Genomic DNA, 12,637 nt, shown 5'->3' on the forward strand with positions numbered 1-12,637 from the left:
ATATATATATATATATATATATATATATATACATGTCCCGGGCATATTACAAATAAAGGAGGGGGTGCATGGGGCTCCCCTCTTAGGGCTGATTTATGCCTTAGGGACCAACACCTCCCTAGGGCTTATATTTAATAGTACGCAGGGGACCACATGGCTCCCCCCAAGCCTGGGAGCCACCACCTCTGTGGGGCAAAATTGCTTACCCCAGAAATCCAGGGACCGCCACCTCCCCGGGGCTAACATTCAATTACATGTGGGTGTAACTGCCCCGGGGACCACCACCTCACCGTGGTTGAATAAGATGATGAAGGCGGTCCGTTGCAGACCCCCAGCCTTGGGGGGTCACCTCCTCCCTGGGGCAAAGTTAAAGGCTGGAGGGGGCAGCATGGCACCCCTTGAGGAGCCAATAATGGTCCTAGGGACTGCCACCCACCAAAGCTGGTTCCTGCTATGTCTCGGGGTGACCACAGAGATGTGGGCAGGGAAAGAGAGGAGATGATTGCTCTCACAGACAGGGAGCTGCATGGTTAGCAGCTCCCAATCTGTGACAGCAATGCTGGCTCCCGCAGGAGGCAGGGAGCCGGCTGGGACAGCGGGGGCCATAAGACCTCCCCAGTCCCACTGCACAGTGGGTGCCCTGGAGGGCCCTGGAGGGCACCCAGGAGAGATGGCTGGGCTCCAGTACCAAGACTGGCCAGGCCCTGGGGCCAAAATAGGCCGGGGAAGGGCTGCGTGGCCCTCCTCCTCAATTAAATACAATATATGTTAAGGCTGGGCCCAACTGGATGGGGACCCTGGGACTGAAATCACCCGGAAAGGGGGGACCATGCGGCCACCTGCCCAAAAACAATAAAACATATCATAAGGCTGGTCCCAGGGAATGGGGACCTTGGGGCCGAAATCAGCCAGGGGAGGGGTCCACACAGCCTCCCTCCCCATAAATCTAAAATATTTAAGGACAGGTCCCAGGGGATAGAGTCCCCAGGGCCCTCGGCCGGTTGGGTGGGGCATCCGCTGTTTAATTAGGGCCAGGTCTTGGGGGATGGGGTCCCCAAGGCCAAAATAGGCCAGGGAAGGGGGGCCCCTCCTCAAAACAATAAAATATATTATAAGGCTGGTCCCTAGGGGATGGGAACCCGGGGCCGAAATTGGCCAGGGGATAGGTCAACTCTCCACCCCCCACAAAAAAAAACAAAATATATTTAATAATTAGCGGGTTCTGTGGTAGGGGGTCCCCAAGGGCGAAATAGGTGGGGGGGCCTCCCCATTGAACAGAGCCAGGTCCCGGGGGAAGGGCTTCCCGGGGCCAAAACATACCCGGGGAGGGGGCTGTGCGGCCCCCGCTCCTTCATTTAATTGAGGCCAGGCCCTGGGGGGTGGGGTCCCTGGGGCCAAGATTGGCCCATATAGGGGGTCCACAGAGCCCCCTCCCCCATTTAATAGTGATGGGCCCCAGGGGATGGGGTCCCCGAGTCCAAAATCAGCTGGGGGACTGCACCCAATGAGGTAGCGCCCACAGCGAGGTAGCACTTACTAACAGACTAGGAGAAAGTACTCCAGTTGGATAGATATTTTGTGTAAAACTGTGGACTCTTGTTGGATAAGCGAGCATGTGATGTTCCATTCTGGCCATGATGCTCATTTCACAGAAATGAAACCTCAACAGGAGGCACTTACAAATATAAACGTAGCAGGTGACCCAGTTGAAGCTCTGCTTCTGGAAATGAAAATTGATCCTAACTCTTGGTGTGCTTACTTTGTGATTCCATATTGAAAAATTATCTCAAATCCTATGTGGAAGTGAATGCATCTTACATCTATTAGAACATATCACTCTCACACCCACTGTCACACCCACATAGACCCTCTCACACCCACTCTCACACCCAGATAGGCACTCTCACAGCCACTCTCATACCCAGAGACACCCTCTCGCACCAGTTCTCATACCCAGTGAGATAGACCCTGCAGACAACTCACACGGCCTTTGGCGGGGTGGGGTTGTTAAGGGGGGTTGGCTGCAGGGCCTTGCTGCAAGCCAGGCCCTGCGGCCAACCCCTGTTGTGCACGGCCAAAGGCTGTGCACAGCTGTGGTTAGATTGACATGTACTAATGAAAATTACTTTACTTTTAAAAAAACATATAAATTCATTGAAAAAAATCTAAGGTTACAGGAACATTATAATTAGGAAATAGAATTAAAAAACATAGAAATTCACTTAAAAAAACAAAGGATACAAGGATTTTACACTTAGGTTCTGAATTGGCTTGCACAAAACCAGTGAAATTCAGCAGTAATAGAGTTATTTCAAGTAACAATATCTTGCGACCTAAGGTAACTATAACCTGCGCCTTCACCATACACTGCTGTTTACCCCAGATATTAGAGGACGCATGATGACTTTTACAAGACCAATAAAAATATCAATGAAACATTATCAGTCAAATTATTGAAGAAAAAACTGTGCATAGCGGGGGCACGAGTTATAGTTACCTTAGGCCGCTAGTTATAGTTACTTGAAATAACTCTATTTATAACTGCTGTATTTCTCTGGTTTTGTGAGAGTAAATTCTGTGAGTGTGTATAAGAGTTTCTTTTGTTTTACACAGTGTTATAAGACTGGGTTTCCAGGGCTACAAAGGCAGCTGTGGCCTTTAATGTGGAAGCAGGTTGGTGGGGCTATGAATATATACCTGGAAAGTGGTCATCACTTTTTGACAAGTGGATTCGTATCTGTGGCATTCTCTCTGGTGTAGAAAGGTCAGTCTTAAACAAGACTATAGCCACCATAACAAGAATTTTAAAAGAGATTTAGGCCTATATTTAAGAAAAGTGGCCCTGCATTATATGCAGCGCCACTTTTCTTGCGCCCATCAGCACCCCCCAAACGCCACCATGTGTGCGTCGTATTCAACATACGGTGCACCATGGCACAAGTTAGGGGCAACAGCATCAACATTTTTAATGATATTGTAGGACATTGCAGGATTAGTGTAAAAAAAATTGGCGCTAATCCTGGAAAGCACATAGGGGACCAATATAAGCAATGATGTGCCCCCTTTTAACGACTGCTGTGTGTAGGGACATTTACTATCACAGTCTGCAGAAAAGGTGTTCAGTGTAGGTCCAGGAGGACCAGTTCCATGCCACTTTCTTAAGATATCCAAATAAGATAACTTTTATGTACAAAAAATCTAAAGAGGACTCATTTACTCAGTGGGTATCTTGAATTCTTTTCCTCTGACACCAATATTAGACAACACTGGTCGCAGCTTTTTTTTTGTTCCCCTCTCTATTTATATGTGATTGCTTTTCATCGTATGATTGCAGCATGAACCTAAAAATGTGAAATTTCACATCACTTTTCTTTTACATTTACGACTCCTATCTTCCCAAACACCTTATATAATGACTTCAGTTCTGATCTCACGTTATATTTGTTTTCAATGTACAATAAATATGACACTGAATCCTGCTTCTGGCGTCCCACCAAGTGATTCATATTGTGTGTGAATCACGTAAATATTTGAGATCAATGAGTAACATTGAGATTGTGTTCTCCGGACGCTCTTCACTTAGCAGCCATCGCACCTTCAGTCCTTCCAAAATGTAACCTATTTCAGACTGGCAAAAAGACATTAACAGCACAGCAGGGGGCTACAAGACTGTTGGAAATTTCTTGTGTGACAACACATTGCTTGAAATACCTGTCTTGAATGTTATCAGCAGTGGAAGCACATAAACTGTAAATAGGACTTTTTCATCAGCATTGCAGAAGCAGCTAACTTGAAATACTGCTTGTAAATTGTGTTTACTGGATGCTCCTCTGAAACCTTACACTAAAAACAATTGTGTCTATTAAATAGGAAGCTCTTTAAAGCACTTTCATTGATAAAGTGAGTCCAATTCACAAATACAGTACTACTATTTACGTTCTATAAAATGTAATTCACAAACCTTTGGTACAAGGCCTCCTCCTCCACCTCTCCTACATTTTCTGTGCCGAAATCTCCTCCATGGTGGTGGAGATCACGGCACAAGTGTATGATTTAGTAATAAACAAGGAAAGGACCAGGTGGAGTAGTGGAAAAATTGATAATAAATACTACTAAATGGGGCTGGATACAGACATGTAAGGACGGGTTTGAAAGGGGCAAGCTAATACAAAACACAAACCCACAAAAGAGCTAGACAATTGCAATTCACAAAATACACTTCGGAAGTAACAAAAGTCCTAAAGGGTCATAGACGAGCTCAAATGTACTTAAGCCCAGCGGTAGTAAGTGAAGCAGCACACATGGCCTACCGCTTCTACAGCACAACACTCACATAGAAAAAAGTCGAGGTAGGGAAATAAAATAATACCACTCAGGAACTAATGTAAATTAAATTAAACATGATTAGTTAGTTTGACATATAAAATGATATATAAATAGCTAGAGAGATAGATAGATAGATAGATAGATAGATAGATAGATAGATAGATAGATAGATAGACAGTCACATAGATAGATAGATGGATAGATAGATAGATAGATAGATAGATAGATAGATAGATAGATAGATAGATAGATAGATAGATAGATAGATAGATAGATAGATGATCCTTCTAGTTCACATCATCACTTCACACAATATCAACATCCTCTCCTAAGCTAATGACACATGACTCATTCTCTACCTCATGGATAAAACACCCACTACCTGGATCAAGTTCACTGCTGCATGACTAAATGGCCCACCGGACAAAGACCAACTGTCTGAAGCTAAACACTGACAAGACCGAAATAGTGATCTTCAGGAAGAGCACATCACTGTGGGACTCCACCTGGTGGCCAACAGCACAAGGAACGACTCCCACCCCACCACTCTCATCAAGAACCTCTGGATCATCATCAATAGAAGGTCGACATGACTGCCTAAATTAGTGCCCTCACCACCTCATGCTTCCATACCCTGAAGAGGCTGAGGATGATTTTCAAACTGAAAAGAACTGTCACACACGCCATGGTCGCGAACAAGTTGGACTATGGGGAAACACCCTCTATGCCGGGATCAACAAAAAACTCACCAGAATGCTACAGACCATTCAGAACTCGGCGGCTAGAATCACTGTCAACCTCCGATGCCGCGCTGACATCAGCCTCTAGTGGCTCCCCATTCACAAACAAGCGCAATTCATATTCCTTACCCACACCTTTCGAGGTACTACATATCACTGGCCAGCATACCCTAACAATAGTATCTGCTTCATAAACCTTCCAGACACCTCCACTCACCTTGATTCCTACTTGCAAAAATCCCAAGCATGCGTAAAACCTGACAGTCGAGCCTTCTCCTTCATTGCTCCTACAGCATTGAACAACCTGCCTCTGCATATAAAAGCCTCCTCCTTACTTCTTGAATTGAGCAAGAAGCTGAAGAAATGGCTTTTAAAGTAGTCCAACTAGGCCCTAGGTCTGCCTAGACTAACGCCTGCTCAGTGCCAGCTAGGATACCCTCCCGGGTGATAATTCACTCCACAATTCACAAGGAAGTGTTGGCAGCCATCTTAGGGCTCAGCTTCAGGTGAGTCCTAGAAAAAAGATTAAAAAAAGAAAAGGAGCCAGAGTAGGTACACCCTGACCCCTTAGCTCTGGTGCTGCCCCTCACCACAGCAAAAAATCATTTTTTTTTACATTTTCGCCAAGAGTCATGGCATATCACTGGATCGGACAAAGGGGGTCATTCTGACCCCCGCGGGCGGCGGGAGCCGCCCGCCTGGAGGGAGCCGCCATATGGCCGCTCCGCGGTCGAAAGACCGCGGAGGCCATTCTGGCTTTCCCGCTGGGCTGGCGGGTGACCGCCAGAAGACCGCCCGCCAGCCCAGCGGGAAACCCCTCCCCACGAGGAAGCCGGCTCCGAATGCAGCCGGCGGAGTGGGTATGTGCGACGGGTGCAGTGGCACCCGTCGCGTATTTCAGTGTCTGCAAAGCAGACAATGAAATACAAAGTGGGGCCCTCTTACGGGGGCCCCTGCAGTGCCCATGCCATTGGCTTGGGCACTGCAGGGGCCCCCAGGGGCTCCACAACACCCCATACCGCCATCCTGTTCCTGGCGGGCGACCCGCCAGGAACAGGATGGCGGTATGGGGTGTCAGAATCCCCATGGCGGAGGATTCTGCAGGACAGCGGAAAACCGGCGGGGGAGACCGCCGGTTTTCCTGTTCTGACCGCGGTCAGAATGTCCTGAGGAGCACCGCCAGCCTGTTGGCGGTGCTCCCGCATCCCCGGCCCCGGCGGTCCTTGACCGCCGGGGTCGGAATGACCCCCAAAATGTTTTAAAAAATAACGTTGGCTTGTCTTATAAAACAGCTTCTGGGTGGGCCAGGTCCAGGGGGTACTGAAAAAGGAGGGGGGGTGCACAGGTGCCCCCTCCTAGGGCTAAGATGAGCCCCAGGGACCACCACCTCCCCAGGACTATCATATGTTAATGTGCATGGAGGACCCATGCAACCCTGGGGACCGCCACCGCCCTAGGGAAAAGTGTTTATTTAAAATGAGGGAGGACCATATGGTCTCCCCCAAAGCCCTGGGGCTTCATTCACAATGAATGTGGGGGGCCTGTATGGTCACACCACATCCCCGGGGACCACCACCTCCCCAGGGCTATTAAAATTGTGAATACAGAGAGAACCTCCTGGGGGCCAAACAAATTATGAGTGCGGGGCTGCATTCCCCCCCACAACCCCAGGGATGGCCACCTCTCCGTTGCAAACTTATAATGAAATGTGGAGTGCATCCGGTCCCTCCGCAGCCCCGGAGACCACTTCCTCCCATGGGCCAACACAGAATGAAATGCAGGGGGACTGCATGGCCCCACACAGCCCTAGGGAATGCCACCTCCCTGGGGGTAAATTTAAAGAGATAGGGAGGTCGGTTGCGGACCCCCAACCCCAGGGACCACCACCTCCTTGGGGCAAATTATGATGTTTGAGGGGGCATGCGGCCCCCCTCGTAGAGCCAATAATGGCCCTAGGGACCGCAATCCCCCCAGGGCCAGCTCCAGCTATGTCCCAGGTTGCCCACCCCGGGACATAGCTGTTTGCTTTGACTCGCAGGGGCATGGAAAGCTCCCACCAAGGCAGAGCAAACATTCCAGTTTCAGCAAATGAGAGCTGTCAAGCTCTCACTTGCTGGAAGAAGAGGTTTCCTCTGTTTCCCTGCCTGCAGAGATGCAGGCATGTACATAGAGGAAACTATTTGTTTCACAGAGAGGGAACTGCATCTTTAGCAGCTCCCTCTCTGTGACAGCAATGCCAGCTACAACAGGAGGCAGGGACCCTCCTCGGACCATGGGGCCTTTATGCTACCCCCGCGGTCCCCAACCATTTTGACTGGGTGCCCTTGGGGGCCCCCAGGTGATATGGACAGGTCCTGGAAGATGTCCTATGGCCATCTCCCACTGTGCATGGCCAAAGGCCATGTTCTGCATGTGGTTGGGTGGTTAGGGAGATTAGCCGTAGGGCCTGGATGCAAGCCAGACCCTGTGGAAAAACCACTAAAGGCTGTGCGAAGGCCATGCAGGCCATCTGAAGGCTTTGCAGGCAGTGGTTGGATTAACGTATAGTAATGAAAATTACTTTACATTAAAAAAGCCATAGACATTCACTGAAAAAACAAAAGTAACAGTGACTTTATAGTTAGGAAATAGATACTTTTTAAAACATAGAAATTCACTTAAAAAAAACAAAGGTTACATGGACGTTATAGCTAGGCTCACATTTTAAACATACGAAACCATAGAAATTCACCTGCTATAGTTAGAGTTATCTCAAGTAACTATAACTTGTGCCCTAAGGTAATTATAACTCGCATTCTCGCCATACACTGCTAGTTACCCCTCAAATTACAACACTCATGAATCTTTGATAACATCATTGTAATATTTGCAAAATATTTGATGAAAAAACTGTGCATGGCAGGGGTGCGAGTTATAGTTACCTTAGGGCACAGAATATAGTTATAGTTATAGCACAGGTTTTAGGTTATGGGATAACTCTAACTGTAACATGTGAATTTTCATGGTGGTTGTACTTTTTTAAATGTAAGCCTAACTATAACGTCCCTGTAACCTTTGTTTTTTTAAGGGAATATTTATGAATACATTTAAATTAGTTCATTATTTAACACATACTTGATTTTATGAGTTAAAGTTTTGTTTAATATTTCCTAGTTTATTTTAAAATGCATATATATATTGAAAGAATAATATGGTTTATTGCATTTCTTCATACTTTCTCCTAGGGAGAGCTCCACCAATAGGTCAGTATTTACTAGTAGTAACTTTACACTCCTATATTCTGTTGTTAGGAGGCTTCACTCCCTCATTTGAGGAAATGGAGTCATGTAAGTCTACACCTAGGTGTAAATCTCCACTAAGAAATGGTGAATCGTAAAAAAGTGGAGAGCCACACGAAGGAGTAAATTACCATATGAACAAATATAAATGTGTACAATTACTTCTATGAACCTAACCCAATATATTTAAATATCTCTATGAATGAAAGAAAAATTACAAAATGTGGCATTCCTTTGTAGTACATACTCACTAAGCAGCACCTCATGAATACTCATTTATAGTTCTAAAGGCGGACTGCCACAGCCTGCTGCCAGCTTACCCTCCCGCCATATTTAATCTTCTTCATTTCAAAGGCAGGAAGTATTCCCCAAAAGTCCTGATGCAGATGCAGTGGGAGCACTTTCAGTGACAACATCAGGTCTTTGCTTCTGAGAAATGTACATAAAGAATACCCCTGATATCCTGTAAGCTTCCTTTCAGCAGGTGGGGACATTGTTGGATTTTTCCTGTTCACAAAATTGTCAAATGTAGTGCCAGGGGCCCCACCTTAAACAGGGGTGGCCTTCTGATGCAGTTGACGGAGTTGTCAGGTCACAGCTGGCATGCAGGCAGTATGTTTCAAACAACAGTGCCAGTAAATAGTCTACTATGCGAAACTAAGAAGTCTGCTGACTTCTACATGAAAAAGTGAAACCGGAGGATAGGTGGACAGGGTGTCTGCCAGCATTTGAGGAGCATCCCATTAATGCTGCTCCCCAAATAAGGCCTTAATCAGACATTTCTGACTTGTGACTCTCCAAACCTACCAGCAGTTCTTGGCCACCAAGAAATGAGCATCCTCTGACAAAACAATACTCATTGAAGAATGGAAGGCTGTATCAATTGTGGCTAGCAAGTGAATGAGCCGTCCTAGCCCTACCCGCTGTTCAAAAGCACTTGTCGCCCTCTAATGGCCTCATTTACAAGTCCCTAGCAACACACTGAACATAATTTTTTTAAGCTCCGATGGCGCAGTATGCTGTCCCATATATACAAAGCCATACAAAGCCACCTTGTGTGGGTTTTCATGGCCTTGTAAATATGGCCCCATTTCACATATGACACTGTGTGAAAGGGGCGTTCCATGGGTGTTGCTGTGGGTGCTCCCGCGTGACACCCATGGAACTTGACGGAATCTGATGCATTCCCATATGTACAAGGCTGGGAATGCGTCAGATTCCTACGCCAACTCAGGCATTGCGTTAAAGTGGCACAACAAGAAGAAATAACATTATCAATAACATTATCAATCCCCTACAGTGGTTGCTTATCAAAACCAAAGCAGATTCTTTTTAACCTTTCAGAATGTGAAATGATGATTTTTTTAAACTCTGATAAGCAGAAAACACCCTCTCGTTCATCCTCTGACACTGCATAAGGAGAGTGATAGCACCTCATGCAGCAAAACAAACATTCTCTCCCTTCACTTACTAACAAGAAAATGCTGTAATTCTATATAAAATCAAAGTCAAAAGTAACTTTTACCCATTACTACTGAACATGTAAGATCTTCGACATAGATCCTGTAGCTAGAAGGAAAACAACAAAAGTAGAGAGTAACAAATCAGAAGTAAAGAGGAAGTCTGTGATGGGAGACTGAACTCTGCATACTCCAACCGTGTGACAATCGAGACCACCAGAGGTACTAGTGCTCATAATATTTTTTTTAATTTTTAAGACCCTGACCATTATCCTACTGATTGCATGTTGAAGTATAAAAGGCTCCCATTTGCATGACAGCAGCCTCCACAGTAAGGCACACCTGCCTTCCCGCTTCTCCCCTGTCTGCCGCCTCCTAAATCACATCTCTCACCTTTTCCATTTACCACCTGTAGGTGACAAATGGGAGCCCAAGGAGGCTCGTTATTCCACAGGGCAGGGATCCGTATTTGGATTTTTACCCAATAAAGCCAACTGTTCTTTTTATTTTCCAATCTAGGGAGACCAAATCATCATTCGACAGTGCAGGGGAGAAATTACAAGTCAGAATCAGTAATTCTGGTTCCATAATTCCAGCCCCCAGCACTGCTCAACTCATAGTTAGGCCCTTAAATTTAGACTGGGGGTTATGCTTATGGTCAGTACACTTATCCGTGTACATGCTCAGAAGATTTAGACTGGGGGTTATGCTTATGGTCAGTACACTTATTCTTGTACTTGTTCAGAGGTGGACATTTTGATGCAGTAGATTCTATGTAGTGGGTTAGGGGAGCCACGTGGTTTCCTCCCCGAAATAAAACAAAGAAGGCTGAAATCGGCCAGGGGAGGGGGGGCACGCAGATCTGTGCGCAGCACCCACTGCGCATGTCCAAAGGCCATGCTCAGTGCATGGTTGGGTGGTTAGGGAGGTTGGCCACAAGTAGTTGTTTTCTATATAGTAACATACAAATATTACCAACAGTAATGAGATATTATTGTTGGTGGTAATAGCCTCATGGGTGGAAATGGTTATTTATTGGTCCTGGCCTCATTTCCAGCAGCTAACAAAATACAACTGACAAATATAATAAAACCCGTCAAAAATCACCTATGAACTACAAAAGCAGTGACACGAATACTGCAGCAAAACACTGTTTTGTAATTACCTGACATTTAGTGATCATTCCTCACCAGTGCTTCAGGGAGAGACAGATGGTTCAGATTTTAGCACATTAAGAGACCGCCTCCGGGCTAATTTTATTTTGAATGGCAATTACCACCTTAGCTTACTGAAATGTATATTTCCAGAAGTAACATAATTACCACTAGGCTAATGCATTTATCACTGATGTTCATTTCACCACCAGACATTACCCAGAAGAGTGGGTTTTACAGGCTGTAGTTTTATCCGTTGCAATGGGCACTAGTGAGGTTATTCATCACATCCTTTCAGTAATATGACTCCATTTGGTTTTCCTTTTTTCCTACTTGAGGGGTGAGGCAAGGGGGTGGTGTGTGTGTGTGTGTGTGTGTGTGTGTGTATAGCCATTTTGCAGCACATTTGAAGACTCATGGGGTTCCTTGACCTTGTGATCTAACCATTCACGCAGACTAGAAAGACTGATTTAACATGGTAAGAAGGCAGCTTTTGTGTTACTTGTGAAACTGTTGATGATAAATATATTGAAAGGGGAGATTGTTCCATAGGATTGGAGTGAGAACTCAAAATGAGGAGGCCACGTATGAGCTAATAAAATGAGCCCAGGGGCAGACAGGATAGATAAGGAGAATGCTTGTTGTTGATCAACTTGGCCACCATTGTTTCTTCTGATCACCGCTTGACACATGACTTTAAAGGTATTTCTAACAATGAAAGAAATCAGTCCAAACCAGACTTCTGCAACAAGTAGCTATTCAGCTACTGGCAGCTCTTCAGCTTTATGTGTGTAGCTCTCTTGTGTGCAGCCCACAATACTAAATTTAGAAGATTTTGCTTGGTTGAATTAAATTATGTACACCAAAATTGAAAAGTGTGTATTCGAGACAAAAATTCTTAGTATCTTCAGAACCCATAATTTCCAAAATGTATTTAAAACAGATTTTTCAATGATAAATCTTGCAGCAGTGGGGAGACATTAGTAATTGTACTTTTACTTTGGTGCTAGGGGGATTACAGCTGTGGCTGGTGTGTATTAACATTGTAGAGGCATTTCTAACTGACAAAGCCTTTTTAGTGTCAAGCCTGCGAGAGGACGTGCTAGTGCATGGTTCTTGCTTGCGAGACACTGTTGTAAACAATAAGGGTTTGGATCCGACCCTTTGTATATCCTTTGTTGGCTTGATAGGTACTCTTCTTTGCAGCCTCATAATTCATCACTGCAGACCTAGCATAATTTCTGTTCCTCTCTGTGGAACAGGGACGAAGCGCTGACCAATTCAATTTACTCAGTGCCCTTCTGCTTCTCCCCACATGATTGAGGTACTATTTTGTTCTTTTTAACTTTTAGTGTCATGCAAACAATAATGTGCCTAGCAGGACAAACAAAACTGCAAAGATTTATTTTCTATAGTTAACTTTCCATTATTTTGCCTAGTCTTCTTTTCTCACTTTGCACTCATGTTTTCTTTTGTTTTTTTCTTGTGAGCTCTCCTCTCAAAATAAAAGGATTATCTTGTTCTAAATATTGCAAAGCTACATTGTTTCTTTCTTATGTGTAATTTCTGAAATTATGCTTTAACACATAAACGTGCACTACAACACAATCCACCCCACTCCAGTCTGCCCCATTCAATCCAGTACTACCCAGGCCAAACAACCCCACTCCAGTCTAAAC

General features: G+C 45.3%; 1 protein-coding gene across 3 annotated transcripts in view; it reads right to left on the reverse strand.

The window, feature by feature from the left end:
• Positions 1–12,637, reverse strand: part of KCNK10 (potassium two pore domain channel subfamily K member 10) — a 358,851-nt gene that overhangs the window by 73,365 nt on the left and 272,849 nt on the right. The window lies entirely within an intron of this gene.

Source organism: Pleurodeles waltl, chromosome 9 (genome assembly GCF_031143425.1).
Source record: "Pleurodeles waltl isolate 20211129_DDA chromosome 9, aPleWal1.hap1.20221129, whole genome shotgun sequence".
Taxonomy (NCBI): domain Eukaryota; kingdom Metazoa; phylum Chordata; class Amphibia; order Caudata; family Salamandridae; genus Pleurodeles; species Pleurodeles waltl.